Raw genomic sequence first — 16,895 nt, 5'->3', positions numbered from 1 at the left:
GAGAGTGGGCAGGTGGTGGTCAAGGGCATTTCGGTCCTATATCCGGCCCCTGCCTCAGTTTTAAATGGCAAAGTAATTGCTCTTTCCTCAGATGCTATGTCGGGCCGTGCGAGGAAGAGGATCCTGATTTGTGGCCACAGCATGGTGTTCTGGGCTGCCAATCAAGCCAAGAGAATGCCAATTGGATCCCAGCTGGGTTTGAGCGCTGTAGCCGCTGTGGAGTGGCAGGGCCGGCGTGGCCTCAGATGGTCCTGCCTGCTGCCCCTCCTGTTTAGGGGACGGACGGGTCCTCCCCCACACGTTTTGGTCATTCACCTGGGTGGTAATGACCTCGGGCTGGTACGGGGCAAGGCCCTGTCGATGCAAGTAGCTGAGGACCTGAGTTATGTAAGCAGCCGATGGCTGGATGTGCTTATAGTGTTGTCAGAGATACTACAACGACGGGTTTGGCAGGAGGCCTTAGATCCCAGGGCAATAGAGAGGGCCTGATGCAAGGTTAACCACGCCATTAAGAGGTCTTTGGGGCAAGGCTTGGACATTTATTTGCCACACCCCAAGATTAGGGCCGATTTTGCCCGCCTCTACAGAGGCGACGGTGTCCACCTGGCACCTGAGGGCAATGATATATTCCTAGATGACCTGCGGCAAGGGCTTCGGGTGGCTCTAGGCCACCTGTGGGGTACGAGGGTCTAAGCAGAGGCTTGACCCTTGCGGTGGCAGGAGATTTTGGGAATAGGGTGCGGGCTGGTGAGCCCCTGTGGCATTTCCCCAAGGATGGGGAACAGGGTCTGCAATTAGGGCGGTATGCTTGTGATGGCTACCATTGGGCAGGCAGGCACCTGAGGGGATCCCCAGGAACAAGGTCTAACCTCATGCTAGTCGGCTGGGGCGTAACGGGTGCTTGAGGGGGGGATCCATGGCCTGGCTGGCCGGGTTGCAGCCATTCGTGAGATGGCCTACACCTGGGGCATTGGGGCTTGCCCAGACAGGCAAGGTGGTGGTCAGTGGGCTGATCCTGTGGCTTGACCTGTACCACTTAGTTAGCTCTTGCTGTGCATTACCTTTATGGTGATTTTAATAAGCGGCCCTTTATTCCAAGCCTGTGTCTGTCTCTTCCTTCCGGCTGGGGTTGCAATGCGGCTCTCCCAGTGTGGCATAAAGCCGCTCGAGCTGGGAGCCATCCTTTGTGGCCCCGCCCGGTGGAAAGGAGACAGGCTCCCTTCCCGGGCATCCGGGGCATAGCTGGAGGGCGGAGCCAAGAGCCGTTTACTGGCGGCTCCACTTTCCCTGGCTTCAGTCTCTTCGATCGCTCGACCCACCCACCTCACCCTGTTTCAGTGCAGGACTAGCCGGCTGCTGGTTCAGAGCCAGGTAGGAATTTTTCCCTCTTTTCCCTGATTGGCTGTTGGGAAGGGGTTTTTTTCGCCTACCTTGCACTAATGGCAGTGTTTTGAGTTATGTTGGGTTGTGCTGTTTAGTCAGTGTTGGCAGGAGATTTTGGGAATAGGGTGTGGGTCGGTGAGCCCCTGTGGCATTTCCCCAAGGGTGGGGAACAGGGTCTGCCATTAGGGCAGTATGCTTGTGGCGGCTACTGTTGGGCAAGCAGGCACCTGAGAGGATCCCCAGGAACAAGGCCTAACCTCATGCTAGTTGGCTGGGGCGTAAAGGGTGCTTGAGGGGGGGATCCATGGCCTGGCTGGCCGGGTTGCAGCCATTCGTGAGATGGCCTACACCCGGGTCATTGGGGCTTGCCCAGACAGGCAAGGTGATGGTCAGTGGGCTGATCCCGTGGCTTGACTTGTACCATTTAGTTAGCTCTTGTCGTGCATTACCTTTATGGTCATTTTAATAAACGGCCCTTTATTCCAAGCCTGTGTCTGTCTCTTCCTTCCGGCTGGGCTTGAAAAATACTGCCCAAGTAAACAGAAATATGGAAGCCAGATCCTGACCAGGAGACAGAATGTTGCTAGCATGAGAGATGTCAGGTGAGATCAGCTTTCAGCCTCCACTCCCTAGAAATGTATAAAAGATTCTGAGGGCCAAACTACAAGTGATGCCTGACACTAGTTGGACACTTGTCAGCTTCCCTCAAGTTTTGATGGGAAATGTAAGCAGCTTGGTGGAATGTTGGACAAGTGACAGTTAAAAAGTCCTTTGGACAGCAGTTGGAGAGCCAAGCTGCAAGGCCCGGATGCCTACATTTCCCATCAAAACTTGAGAGAAGCTGACAACTGTCCAACTAGTGTCAGATGCCACTTGTAGTTTGGCCCTAAGACGATAGGATCTTCCCGGAGTTCCTGAATTAATCACCCTACCAATCTTCCTTCATCCACTCTCCTATTCTCAGGCGAGAATATTGAATTTTATTATTTTTGATTAAAAAAACCTTTTTGATTAAAACACTTGCCTCTTTATTGAAAGCATTCTCTAGCCAGGACAATCCTCATATACAAAGGTAGAGATCTCACTAAGTTACCCACCTCTTACTGCCTCTCCTTGCATGCTAATTCCCCCAACTCAGAAGGACACCTCCTCATTGGGAAACACAACCTGCTTGCACTACCTTTGCTGCTCCTGGTTGCTTAACTCTGCTGGGAAGGGGCTAACAATTGGATCCAGGAGACACTAAATGCCTCCCTGAGAGAGAGGGTTGTCACTTATGTCCTGAAATGGGCAATGGTGTGCCCACTCAAACAAAGCTACTCTGGACCCAGGACAGTTGAATAACTACTATCCAGTCTGAAATGTACCATTCTTGAGCAAAGTGACTGAACAAGTGATAGTTGGCTAACTTAGGGAATTCCTGAATGAAATGGATTGTTTGGATCCATTCCCACCTGGTTTAAGGCCTGGTTATGGGACTGAACCTGCCTTGGTCACCCTGGTTGATCAGAGGCACCAGAAGATGGACAGAGGGAATGTGACCCTGTTAATTCTCCTGGACCTTTTGGTGGCTTTTGGATACTACCGATCACAGTGTCTTTCTGGACTGCTTTTTGGGATTGAGACTGGGAGGCATTGTTCTATGGTGGTTCCAGTTCTACCACAAAGGTAGGTTTAAGAGTGTGGCACTGGAGGATGACAACTCTGCTTCTTTCTCTTGAAGTGGTGCAAATGAGGTCTCACAATATGTAATACATATACTGCAGACAGAAGCACCCTGTGCAATTATTTTAATGCACTGGCATAAATCTGTGCATGGTTCATATTTGAATTACTGACATCTGTTCACATCTATCATTTTCTTTTCTGTGAAGCATCTCTAAGAAGCCCCATACAAATCTTTTCCTGCCATATCTTTCACAGACAGGTTATTCTAGCATCCCACCTACCCCTCCAATATACCTTAACATAAAGATCCCATTTTCTTTTAACAGCTATATTTGGTTACGTACTGAGACATGTTTGGCTCTGGAGCTATTGGTTTCAGACCCATAACAGTATTATGCCACCACCCCATGAATAAGTACTGCATAGTTTGAAGAAGACTAATATGTAATGATGTATTGCCCCCCACAGTCGGAAGAAAGAGGCAGACACAGTATTTGGAACTAAGGGCCGCTTTATTAAACGTAACAACAACAATAAACTGCGGCAAGGCCAACTTGCGGTACAGGTCAAGCCACGGGGTCCAACCAGTACCTCCGCCTTGACCTGCCTGGGCGAGCCCCGCTGCCCCGGGCTTGAGCCATTCAAAGAATGGCCTGGACCCGGCCGGCCAGGCAAAGGGTTCCCCCTCAAGCTCCTTAAGCCTCAGCCATACAGCATGAGGGAAGGACTTGCACCCGGGGTTCCCAGGAGGCGGTCTAGACAGGTGGTGGCAGCCATGAAGCATGCCCTCCTTCCTGACAGACCCCTTTCCCCACCTATGGGGAATTGCCAAGGGGGTGCTCACCGGCCCGCTCCCTACTCCCCACCTTCTCCTGCCATGACACCTACACAGCTCCACCCATGTAAAATGCCTCTCGTCCTGCTACAATACAAGGTAGGCGAAAAACCCACACCCATCTGGCCAATTTAGGAATGGGAAAAAATTCCTACCTGACTCAACAGCAGCCGGCTAATCCTGCACTGCAACAGGGCGAGGTGGGTGGGCCGATCGCGTGGAAGGGACTGAAGGCTGGAGGGCGGAGACGCCAGTAAGGCGCGTGTCTCCGCCCCCAGCCACAGGACCCGGATGCCCGGGAGACTGCTCTGCCTCCCTCTCCTTCCGCGGGGCAAATTCCGGCACCCAGCAAAGCTGCGATGCAGCAGCTGGGTAAGTGCCGTATTGCCCCCCACAGTCGGAAGAAAGAGGCAGACACAGTATTTGGAACTAAGGGCCGCTTTATTAAACGTAACAACAACAATAAACTGCGGCAAGGCCAACTTGCGGTACAGGTCAAGCCACGGGGTCCAACCAGGACCTCCGCCTTGACCTGCCTGGGCGAGCCCCGCTGCCCCGGGCTTGAGCCATTCAAAGAATGGCCTGGACCCGGCCGGCCAGGCAAAGGGTTCCCCCTCAAGCTCCTTAAGCCTCAGCCATACAGCATGAGGGAAGGACTTGCACCCGGGGTTCCCAGGAGGCGGTCTAGACAGGTGGTGGCAGCCATGAAGCATGCCCTCCTTCCTGACAGACCCCTTTCCCCACCTTTGGGGAATTGCCAAGGGGGTGCTCACCGGCCCGCTCCCTACTCCCCACCTTCTCCTGCCAACGCGGAAGGCCAAGCCTCAGCTTAGGCCCCCGCGCCCCACAGGTGGCCTAGTGCCAACCTGAGGCTTAGCCGCAGATCGTCTAAAAAGATGTCGTTACCTGCCGGAGACAGGTGAACCCCGTCAGACCTGTAAAGGTTGGCAGAAGCGGCCCGAATCCGAGGATGGGGGAGGAAAATTCCCAACCCCCCCGGCTAACGCCTCCTGAATGGCTCTATTGGCCCGGCGTAAGGCGCGTGCCATGCCCTTAGGTTCAAGCGTCTACCTCCACAGCCGTCGAGGGAGCATTGCAGACCAGAATATATAGGTACCAGGCCAACGCGCCTTGATTACCCTGAAGTCGGCCATTACCTGCAGCGACAGGGCCCGGCCTTTTAAAAGGCCAAGATCATTTCCACCCAGGTGGATAAGCACAATATGCGGGGGAAGACCCTTCCTCCCCCTAAACAAAAGGGGTAATAACCCCGACCATCGGAGACCCCGCCGGCCACACCATTCAACGACGGCACTGTCGCTCAGCCCAAGCTGCGATCCAATAGGGGACTTCCTGGCGTGAACGGCCGCCCAAAACACCATACTGTGTCCCACAATGAGGATCCGCTTCCGCTCAGGACGCCTGGCCATACCTAAAGAGAAATCAATTAGTAGAAAATCCACGCATTATAACGGCCGCACATACGACCGATAGGCAGAAGAACGCCATCTGCCCACCCGCTGAATAGCGGCACACGGGTACCCCATTGCAGCCGCAGTGGAGGCAGCCCCAATTCGAAAGGAATGGGTGCCGAACCGGACTCCAGCTAAACCTAAGCGCTGTAGGGCTCTACTGGTCACCGACCAAAACTGGTACCGTGTCAAAGGGGAGAGATCCTCGTGGCGGAAAAGCAATCCCGGTCCCTCGCCACGCACGGCCAAATAACGCCGAAGGGCCTTTACAGGGCACAGACCTTTTTCAGTACAGGGCCCCAAAACAAGCTCCTGCCCCAGTCCCTTCTGATCTGTCTTGGAACGCCTAATCCTTACGGTCACTTTCCCACCGAGAAACATCACATCCTGCGCCTGAAGGGCACGGCCAGAGTTATCCCGCCTAGATCGAGCAACCAGCTCACTCACTCTCAGGGCCCCGAAAAATGCAATAAGCGCTGCTGCATGAAAAAGCCGTGACTCAAACTCAGAAACACAAAGAACTCCCCAAACTGCACGCAAACCCCAAAGGATTGCAGGGGAGATAGGCTGTCTCTGATCACGGGGAGCAGCCGACTCCCTAGCCCAGCCCTCAATCATTTTCCTTAGCCGAAAATCACCAGTGAGGTCAGTAACCCCCCGTGCCTTGCTAACAAATGCCAAGGCAGCAAGTTGACCTCTGATGGACCTAGCCGCCAGTCCCCGCTCGCGTTGAGCCACGCAGAACTGTAACAGATGCTCGACTGGGATAGGCCAGAGTTGCGGCAACCCTACCCGATTCCGAAATTCCCACAACTGTCCTACCACACGTCCATACGATTTCTGTGTACTGGGAGCAATGGCCATCAAAATAGCCCTGTTCACTTCAGACTCCCAAGCCGCCATACTTCTGGGGGCACTCTGCAGGGCAACCTGTCGGCGCCGGGGGCTAGCTGCCGAAAGCGGTCCATCTGTTGGCGAGACAAAGCATCCGCCAAACAGTTGTAAACGCCAGGTACATGTCTGGCCCTAAACAATATATTGAGTTGGAGGCACCTCAACGTAAATGCCCTAACTAACTGCATCACCCTAGCCGACCTTGAAGTAAGTGAATTAAGCACTTGAACTACCGCCATGTTATCGCACCAAAAGTGCACCACATGGTTGGATAGTTCTGGGCCCCAAATGAAAACAGCCAGCAGGATGGGGAAAAATTCCAAGAACGTAAGGTCCTTGCTTAAACCCATAATCATCCATTCACGTGGCCAACGATCAGCACACCAGTGGCCCCGAAAGTACACACCGAAGCCTATAGTACCCGCTGCATCAGAGGCAACCTGTAGGCCATCGCCCATCAGGAGGTCATCCCTCCAGAAGGTAATCCCATTAAAGGACCCTAGAAACTCGTGCCAAATCTCGATATCAGCTTGCATACCCTTGCTAATCCTAAGCCTGTGATGAGGCGCGCGTAGAGATGCCATCGCATCACACAACCTGCGCAGAAAAGGCCTCCCAGGGGCAACTGCCCTACACGCAAAATTCAAATAACCTACAAGCTGCTGCAACTCCAGCAGGGAAACCTTCCTTTTGCCCTTAACCTCATCCAGACGTGCCCTGAGCCTAAGCACCTTGTCCTCAGGCAGGCGAAAAGTCTGGTGGACAGTGTCAATCTCAATGCCCAAGAAGGTTAGTACCTGAGCAGGGCCCTCCGTTTTCTCCTCAGCCAGTGGGACACCCAGCTCAAGTGCAAGGGATTGAAAACCCGCCAGCAACCTTGCGCACTGGGCGGAGCCCGCCGGTCCAACAAACAAAAAATCATCGAGGTAATGCGCCGTGTCGCGGCAGTGCAGCCGCCGGCGCAATTCCCATTCTAAAAACGAACTAAAACGCTCAAAAGCTGAGCATGAAATTGAGCAGCCCATAGGCAGGGCACGATCCATATAAAATACTCCCTCAAAGCAGAAACCAAGCAAATCAAAATCATCAGGATGAACAGGGAGAAGGCGGAAGGCAGACTTAATGTCGCATTTCGCCATCTCAGCTCCCTGCCCACACCTGCGTACCACTTTGACCGCCTGGTCAAAAGAGGTGTAACGCACGGAGCAAAGATCCCCTGGGATAAAATCATTCACGGAAGCTCCCTTGGGAAAAGACAAGTGGTGAATCAAACGGAATTCACCAGAGACCTTTTTGGGGACCACCCCCAAAGGAGAAACCCTAAGGCACGGGACGGGAGGCACGGTAAAAGGACCGAGCACCCGACCCTCAATACATTCCTTCCTAATTTTAGCACGAACAACCTCCTCCATGCCGACTACTGAGCGCAAATTGTTAGACATGAAGGGGGCTCTAACCCCTTGGAACGGTATTCTAAATCCAAACTTAAAACCGCTCAGCAAATACAAGGCATCCTGACGCTTCGGATAGCCCCTCAACAGAATCTCAAGCACTTTCACCCTTACCGGGCTGGGGCCCTTTACCAGTAAACTGCTGGGATCCCCCGCCGCCTGACCTACGGCCCCCACCTCCAGGTTTAGCTCTCGGACAGGCTGTGTAAGGGTGAGAGCCCGAGCACAAAGGGCATTCATGTTTATACTTACATGCCCTGCGATTGCACACTCCCTTGGACGTAAAGTCCCAGCAGAGCAACCGGGGTTGAACCTGTTGCCCCGCCTGAGAGCGGGTTGAAGACGTCGCCTGAGGGCGATGAATCAGGTGGCCACTATCGGCCCTATCGCCGGGGTTTGGCTTTGCCGGGGACATGACCTGCAGCCATAGCTGCTGGTGAATCTGATCCCATGGCAACTGAGGGTGGAGTGCAGCACGCATCCTAAATTCTTCGTCGTACTGCAACCAAGCAGCACCAACGAAGTCGGTGTACCCCCGATAAATTATGTTCAAGTACTGAAAAAGCGAGACAGCCCGAAAAGGCTGAGCTCTCCCCAGTACCCCTGCGTAAATTAGAAAACCTGGCAGCCAATTGTGCCAGTTGCGGTCCACCTTCCTCCTCTTAATTTTTTCCTTATCCCGTTCGTCCAAGTCTTCCTTGTCCTTCTTCTCCAGTTCCCTGAAGAGAAGGCTGAAGACATCGACGTACTCCCCCTTGACTATCTTATCCCTAGTCGCCTGGGTAAGATGATCGCCTAACGGAAGTGCTGTGTCACCGAAAGGCAAGGCACGGTAAGGCACCATTCCATAAGGGGACAAACCATACTGCGGAAACCCCCAAGGAGAAAAAGGTGTAAACTGCCCCATAGCTGCTTGGGTTCCGGGGTGCAGAACCTCCCCAGCCCCCCAAGCTAATTGCGGATGACTACCGTCTGCTGTGCTACTGGCGTTACCAGGAGCCTGAACCGGCCACCCTGAATAACCAGCCATGGGCAGATTAGAAGCACTAAGTGAGTGTGTAGGTGGAGCAAGCCCTGGAGACCTGGAGGCAGCGGCCTGACCCCAGGGTCCCCATGGCCATGTGTATGCCTGCATAGGCAGGGGGGACTTACCCTCCACACTGGCTGGCTGCACAGCCACAGCCACTTGCTCCCCGTCGCCGAGCTCAGTTGGTTCTGCTTCAGCCACCGCAACCGCTGCAGGAGAGTCGACTTCCCCGTCTTGGCTGGGTCCAGCTCCATCCGCCCCCACTGCAGACTCAAGGGCAGAAATACGTTTTAAAATTTCAGTCCTAAAAGCCACCTTGGAAGCAGCCCGAACAGGTCTGGCACGCTTCTGGGTTTCTGCAGCACCCACTGCACCTCCTCTAACCTTCTCCAGGGCCTCCAGGCGTTTTAAAACCTCAAAATGGAAATTCTCCTCCCCTTCATCCTCTGAAGAAGAAACAGCTGGACAAACCCTCTTGGGAGGCTGTTTCTTGGCAGGCTGTTTGCCCTTGCCTGGGCCTTTGCCTTTCCGGGAAGTCATGCCCACTGCTATGAAACTGGTGCCAAACCTACCGACTAGACACCACCCCCAATAGCCCAAAGCTGCAAGCCAAGGCAGAACAGCAAGAGTGGAGGAGTGGGTTGAAAGGCAAATCAGCCCGTGCTACCAATAAGTAGCACCTTTAAACAGGGGGGGAGGAGTGGGGGGGCAACAATCGAGGCCGACAAAAAAATGGCGCCCCTATTATTTAAACCACCTAACCCGTCCACAAAATGGCAGCCGCAACAAAATGGCGGCCACAGCCCAGCAAGCCAGAGGGAGGGGGACGCCGAGGACAAGTTACCCCCTGTAGAATGAGGGGGGGTTCGCCCAACCAGACCCCCCCTGCCCGCAAGGCAAGAATACCCCCCGCCTAAAAGGGGCCCACGGCCAAATCAAACCCTGCCGCCAAGATCCAAAGACGACTCCCGGGCAACGACACTCGCCAGACCCGCAGCGCGCAGCCTGCGCAGTCCGCCGGGAAAGGCTCGCCCGCCGCCCGTACAGGCCGGAGCCGCGTCACAGGGCACAAGGTCCCTTGGCCCACGCCGCGCCGGAGTAGAAGCTGCCGGGAAAGCCGCGGAGCCGCGCCGGCGCTCCAGGCAGAAGCGGAGAACCGCGCCTCCAAGAAAGCGGCAGCTCTGGGGCACACAGAGCAGCTGGGCCCTCTTGTCCTCGACGGATCGCCGGGAACGTGAATGCACGTCCGTTCCGGCCGATCGCGTGGAAGGGACTGAAGGCTGGAGGGCGGAGACGCCAGTAAGGCGCGTGTCTCCGCCCCCAGCCACAGGACCCGGATGCCCGGGAGACTGCTCTGCCTCCCTCTCCTTCCGCGGGGCAAATTCCGGCACCCAGCAAAGCTGCGATGCAGCAGCTGGGTAAGTGCCGTAATAGTGTTAATTTTTTTTAAAAAATGGTAACCGCAGCAAAAGGTTTATAGGAGGACAACTGGAATGACAAAGACCTGGCCTTGTAGAATAATCATATACTGACTCAACACAAACTATGATAATGACCACTGAGGGCCAAGCTACACATGACGAATGACACTTGAATGGCAAGTGTATTTCTCCCTGTTCACTTGCCCTCCACTCAATCCACTTGCCAGGCAAGTGTCTTTCGTCATGTGTAGCTTGGCCCTGTGACAATCTGTTCAGGAGCTTGCCTCTCATCCAATCAATGGAGTAAAGTACCTGGTGATTCTGTTGGTGTCAAAATTCACAGCATGCCTAATTGCTGTACACTCAGTGACTAGCAGCTAAATAGCCGGTGTTAGCTGTAACATTTCAATTAAAGTGGTCTGAGCAGATATGAAAATTATTTCAGTGATGTTACTCGTTGACATCCCATCCATACATGCCAGCCACATCTTGGACCTGATTCACACCAGTATTTACACTGATTATTCTATTCATGACTACTATATATTTAACAAGTTGCCCATTAAAAATATACACACACATACACACACTTCATGGGGTTTGATATACCAAAGTTCTATCTGTAACTTTATCTCATACCATCACTTGAGACTCCAATCTTCAAGCAATTAACATATGTGAGCAAATGTACTGTAGAGGTTGAAGTATCAAACCCAGGATCAAATCCTCAATTAGGCAGGGAACCTCACTGCATGATCTTAGGTCAACCACTGTCTCTCAGTCTAATCTATTATTTAGCTTGCAGTGGCTAACCTAACTCACAGGGTTGTTGTCGTGAGGATAAAATGGAAAGGGGAGAATCACATGCGTCACCCTGTCTCCCAGAAGGAAAGAAAAGATAAGATAGATTTATTTGTCAATAAACCCAAGAGCATGGATACATAGTACTCTGAGCCAATTTCCACATTGTACTCTAAATAAATGACGAAGTATGAAGTAAAATCCACAGGCTAGTTTAAAATCCTAAAAGAGGAAGTGAACCTTTTCCCTGTAGATTGTCCTTGCAAGCATGGAAGGGCTGGGGAACACTTGAAAGTTTGTCTGCTTTGCCTTTCTCTGTGCTTATGGTGAAAAGAGAGGGAGCCCACACTACCTTCACCAACAGAAGGATAAATCCATGCCAAAAGGAAGTAGAAATTGTCAACTGTTGTCCTCTTTCCTTGTCATCTTTCCAGCAACTGATATTCTTCTTCAGCTATTGAGCAAAAGGGGAGTGCTTACATGTAGTCATTTATAAAGAATACACAACTTTCACTTCCATAAATCTGGCTCTGCTGTTTTTTCTTAATAAGGACTAGTGATGGGCACAAAACAGGGGGGAAATGAACCCTGAGTTTCATGGTTCATTGTATTCCATGAACCGCGAACCACGAACTTTCACGAAATTGTCCCATTTCACGAAACAATTTGTTAGATTCATGATTCATCACATCCTGGGGCCCTACAATGGCCTCGTTCATACCCAGAGATGCCAAACTCACAGGGAGACTTCAAAGGCATTCTCACCCAACAATCTTCCCAGCAAGGACAAGAGCCTTTTCAGTCTTCTTTGAAGCAGTAGCAAATCCAGTCAAAAGCTCCCAAATCTACTCTCTCTCACTCCAAAACCCCACAAAAGCCCCTCCCTCTCCCTCTGTTTACTGAAACTAAAAGCAGGAGGTATAGAGCTGTGCTTTATATAAGAAAAGCTCACATAGAGCAGAACAGGAGCTCTCCAATTGTCAGACAGACCTGCCTAACAGGGTTTGGAGGGGTGAGATTGGTGTTCTCATGGTTACAGAAGGCCCATCTCCCTCCTGCTCATTGCTCTCATAGAACGGAATGGGAGATCTCAGGTTGGCAGGGAGAGCTACCTATCAAGGTTATGTGGGCTAAGATTGGTGTTTCCATGGCAACAAAAAGTTTGCAGACATTCCGGGCCTATGTTGCCTAAGGAATCAATGGTTCAGCACCAGCCTGTCTGGCATCATGAAGCATTCATGAATCAAATGAATTGGCCCCAAAGTCATGGATTTCATGAAAAACTGCCTCATGAAACGTGTTTCTGCGATACACAAATCGACCCAATTAGTCATGAAATTTGATTCATATTTCGATTCATGCACATGTCTAATAAGGACATACAAAACTGTGTTCCATAAGGGGAGTGGGGAGAGAGCCTCTGGGTATTCTTGGTTGATTTTAGACTGTAGCCACTAATATTACATATACATGCGAGATAGTCCAATCATGAAGCATATGGGGTGGGACTTTAAATCAGATAAGAGTTGGTTTCACGTATTGCAGTGAGGCCAGCTTGTTCTCAAGCCTGGGAACTTTTCCATGCACAGAGGGAACCCCAAGCCATGCTTCCAGAGTGCTGAACTTTTCTGTGTCCCCTGTGGTTTCAATGACTTGGCCTTGGATCTGGGCTGAATTTAACCCTTGGGGGATGTGGTGCCATGTACTGGGTATCTCTAAACCCTTCTTAGTAAGAGCAGAGTTACCATCGGGGTATCAGCTTCCCAGTGGTCAAACACTTTCTCCAGGTGGTCATATTTAATTCAATGCCCTGGCATTTTATCAGTATGCATGCAACGTTGTCACGTTGCTTCAGCCTGAAAACATGCATTTCAATTTTACTTCTTTGTACTAGTTGGGCCTAGAAATGCTTTATTTTCACACCATTTTCTATTTTCTCACACTGAGTTTACCCTGTAGTATATTCACACTTTTCAATGCTATTTGAGTATTGATAGATAATAATAACGTAATAACAATAATCACATTTGATTTATTTACCACCCTTCAGGACAACTTAATGCCACACACAGAGCAGTTTACAAAGTATGTTATTATTATCCCCACAACAATCATCCTATGAGGTGGGTGGAGCTGAGAGAGCTCAAAGAAGCTGTGACTGACCCAAGGTCACCTAGCTGACTTCAAGCAGAGGAGTGAGGAATCAAACCTAGCTCTCCAGATTACAGCCCTGCCATTTTTAACCATCAAACCACTACACCAAACAGAAAGCCTAACATTATGATTTGCTATATTGTCGAAGGCTTTCACGGCCGGTGAACGATGGTTGTTGTGGATTGTGTCACTGAAAGATCTCTGTCTTTTGGTGCTTCACCTCTGAAGATGTCAGCCACAGCTGCTGGCGAAACGTCAAGAACTACAATGCCAAGACCACGGCTATACAGCCCGGAAAATCCACAACAACCATTATGATTTGCATTGCATTAAAATCCATAAGATTTCCATCAGAAAATAATGGACTGATTCCATTCACACGGGCATCATACCCCCCCCCAAGAAATTAAAAATATGTCAATTCCTACTAAATTGTTTGAATCATTCCTCAGCTGAAAAGCTGCTCCAGCTAAACAAGCATAGTCCTTGGTAGTCTTTGGGTCAGTGAAAGCTCTTCACTTCAGACTCTGCTATTCTCTTGGAAATCTGGAACCTTCAAAGGCAGCCGCAAAACATTGCACAAGGTTAAGTCTCCTTCTGATGCAACTCACAAAGGAATTCTGACATTCAGTAGCCGAAATCATCTGTGAAAGTGAGGTTAAAGAGGGATTTGCTAATGTACCTGGGCCATAACCTTACCATCTTCGTCCTTTTTGATATACAAAATCTAGCTTACACAGAAAATGCTAATGGGAAAAAAGTGTGCTGGATTGGTAAAGAAATGTGCATAGATATACAGAGAGTGAGCATGTAAAAAAAGGTCATATTTAAATGGCATGCAGACCAAAATGGCAGTCAGCACTCCAAAAGCGGATCTTCCAAATTAACGGCCGCTGAAAGCTACAGTTCTACAGATGAGCTTATAGAACAAAATAATGGTTATTAATTGAATGACTTAATATTGGTGAAGGTAAGAGCCTCAATTTGCTTGAGAGTGAAGCGAACAAGCTTTTTAGACAACTGATGCTTCCCAAGGTTTTTGGCAGGTAAAAGTGACCCATTTTGCCCTCTGCAATTAGAGTAACAGGTGTAGCCTTTAAATGGATATTATTTCTCCTTTCCCGTTTCAACTGACTAGTCTTAGACTTCATAACTATCAGATTTAAGAAAAAACACTCTATCCTTTAAGTGATTCTTATGTAACTTCCCTGCTGAAATTCAGAGTATTGTGTAGGCTCTTTTATACCATAACCTCCAGGATTTTTGGTATTCATCTAGCAGAGCTCTCTCCCCCTGGGGAGTCTGAATGCGACTCAGCATGGACTTAACTTTCAGATGAAGTCACGACTCACAGACCCAGCTCAAATGGCTCAAAGATAATCTTCCCTGAAATCTGGATGCAGTTACTGAAAACAAACAAACAAATAAAAGGGGGGAGGGGACTTCCAACAAGGCTTTTAAAACTTAGTTTCCTTAATACATTGTAATAATGATACTCTGCATTGATTTCACACTGGGGTGGCTTCATCTTTGTTCACTCATATCAAGGGCATGGTTGAAAGGCATATGGTATGATTTATTTGCTGGGTGACCATATCACTCTGTCTGAGCTTACTCTACCTCACATGGTTGTTAGGCAGATAAAATGGAGGGGGCATTTGATTTATATGCCACCCTTCAGGACAACTTAATGCCCCCTCAGAGCAGTTTACAAAGCATGTTATTATTATCCCCACAACAATCACCCTGTGAGGTGGGAGGGGCCGAAAGAGCTCTGTGACTGACCCCAGGTCAACCAGCTGGCTCCAAGTGGAGGAGTGGGGAATCAAACCCAGTTCTCCAGATTAGAATCCTGCTGCTCCTAACCAGTGCACCAAACTGGCTCTCAGGTAGAACCATGTATATTGCCGTGGGCTTCCTGGAAGAAGGGTGAGGTAAAAATGCAAGGCTGACCGTGGGGATTGTCACAGAACCTGGGTGACAGAGATGTGCAATTTGTGACACTATTCAAAAAGAGTTAGAAGGAGGTTGAGGAGTATACTCTCTTTTCCTCACATTCAATGGGGAAAAGACAGTTCAGGATCTAGATGATCCAAAGTTGTAGGTGAATGGGATAGAGCCTGTTTGGTGTAGTGGTTAAGAGCTTGGGACTCTAATCTGGAGACCCGAGTTTGATTCCCCACTCCTCAACTTGAAGCCAGCTGGGTGACCTTGGGTCAGTCACAGCTTCTCAGAGCTCTCTCAACCCCACCCACCTCACAGAGTGTTTGTTGTTGTGGGGATAATAGTAGCATACTTTGTAAACCACTCTGAGTTAAGTCATCCTGAAGGGTGGTATATAAATCAAATGTTATTGTTATTGTTGTTGTTATGATGATGATGATGATGATGATGATGATGATGATGATGTACAAACACCCAAATATACACACATTATACATAGCAAGTTCCCTCGTTATTGTTTATTGGCAGTACTGCTTACTGAAACACTGATGGTTTTCTCAACATACATGCCATTTATTTTGTATCAGCTCTGGTTATCAGTTTTTAAGCCTGAAAACTGGTCAGATGGTCCAGTCCTACTCAGACACTTGCCAGAGTGAGTCCACCCTTATTGACATCTGTGTGGCCTAACTGAGCTACCAAGTCAATGAGTGTCCCTGAAGCAAGAGAAGTTCACTACAGGATGTAAAATATATCCTCTCCCAGCTTTTCATCTCATCTCAAAAGCCTAATTTCTCAATCTGAACAAACACCACACTGAGATGACATTTTAGATGGAGTATTAAACATATATATTCTTACCATATATAGATCTCAACGCAAAGATCTTTAAATAATTCTCATGGACTTATGTTCCATTATCTCCCTTACACAGAAAAAGAAAATCACTCCCATAGTGGGACCCTGATTGCCACCCCAGCATTAGTTACAGGAGCTAATTAATTATGAAGCTAAAAAATGAAATTAATTACAAGATACATTGGCTTGATAATGAGATTCTTTTATGGCTTTTATCTGCAGGTGTATAAATCACATTGCTCTTAATTACACTCAGTAGTTTTAGGAACAGTGGGGTGCATAGCTTTCAAATTTCAGAAGTCCAAAAAGTTGGGGGGGGGATATAAGCTAGTGTTTAGTTCATTTTGGACTTTTGCTTTTCCTGAAATGGGCTGTTCCTCCCTTTTGCACAGAAAATGCTGTTCTGGCAAGAACAACTCTTTAAAAGCATCAATCAAAATGAGAGATTTCCGTGGAAAATGTTTCTGTAAAAAATTCTTTTTCCTAGGTCTGGGCAGTAATCGTGACATGTTTATAACACTGATATCTTGCCTTTCTCTCATGTTCACCCTTTTAGCCTTTGGGCTGAGGACAGCACCTATTCTTACCAGTTTAATGTCTGATATGTCCTTTATTTGAGGACTATATATTAAATGGATTTTTCAGCATAGGAGATGAAATAGGAGCAAGCTCCATTGTTGCCAAGCTTCAAGCTGTTATTAAAACAGTGGTGGCAGGGGAGTGTAGTGGTTAGAGTGGGTTAGATCTGGGAGACCTGAGTTCAAATCCCCATTCTGCCACAGAATTTGGGCCAGTTAAATTCAGCCTAATCTACTTCACAGGATGGCTGGTGTAAGGCTAAAACAGAGGAGGGGAGAACACTGTGTATAATTTGCTTATGGTCCATACTGGGCAGGAAAATGGTATAAGCATCAAAATAAATAAATTGCCAAATATACATTCCCAGGAGATCTACTATCTGGGCACTGACCTGCCCCTGACTTGCTT

General features: G+C 49.4%; 1 non-coding gene across 1 annotated transcript; it reads left to right on the top strand.

The window, feature by feature from the left end:
- Positions 1-16,452: 16,452 nt before the first annotated feature.
- On the top strand, positions 16,453-16,637 carry LOC129341776 (U2 spliceosomal RNA). Its single transcript, XR_008598155.1, has one exon. It is a non-coding gene; the product is annotated as a U2 spliceosomal RNA (small nuclear RNA).
- The last annotated feature ends 258 nt before the right edge of the window (positions 16,638-16,895 follow it).

Source organism: Eublepharis macularius, chromosome 13, assembly GCF_028583425.1.
Source record: "Eublepharis macularius isolate TG4126 chromosome 13, MPM_Emac_v1.0, whole genome shotgun sequence".
NCBI classification, from domain to species: Eukaryota; Metazoa; Chordata; class Lepidosauria; order Squamata; family Eublepharidae; genus Eublepharis; species Eublepharis macularius.
The sequence above is the reverse complement of the archived record's forward strand: the minus strand, read 5'-3'. Positions and strand labels throughout refer to the sequence as shown.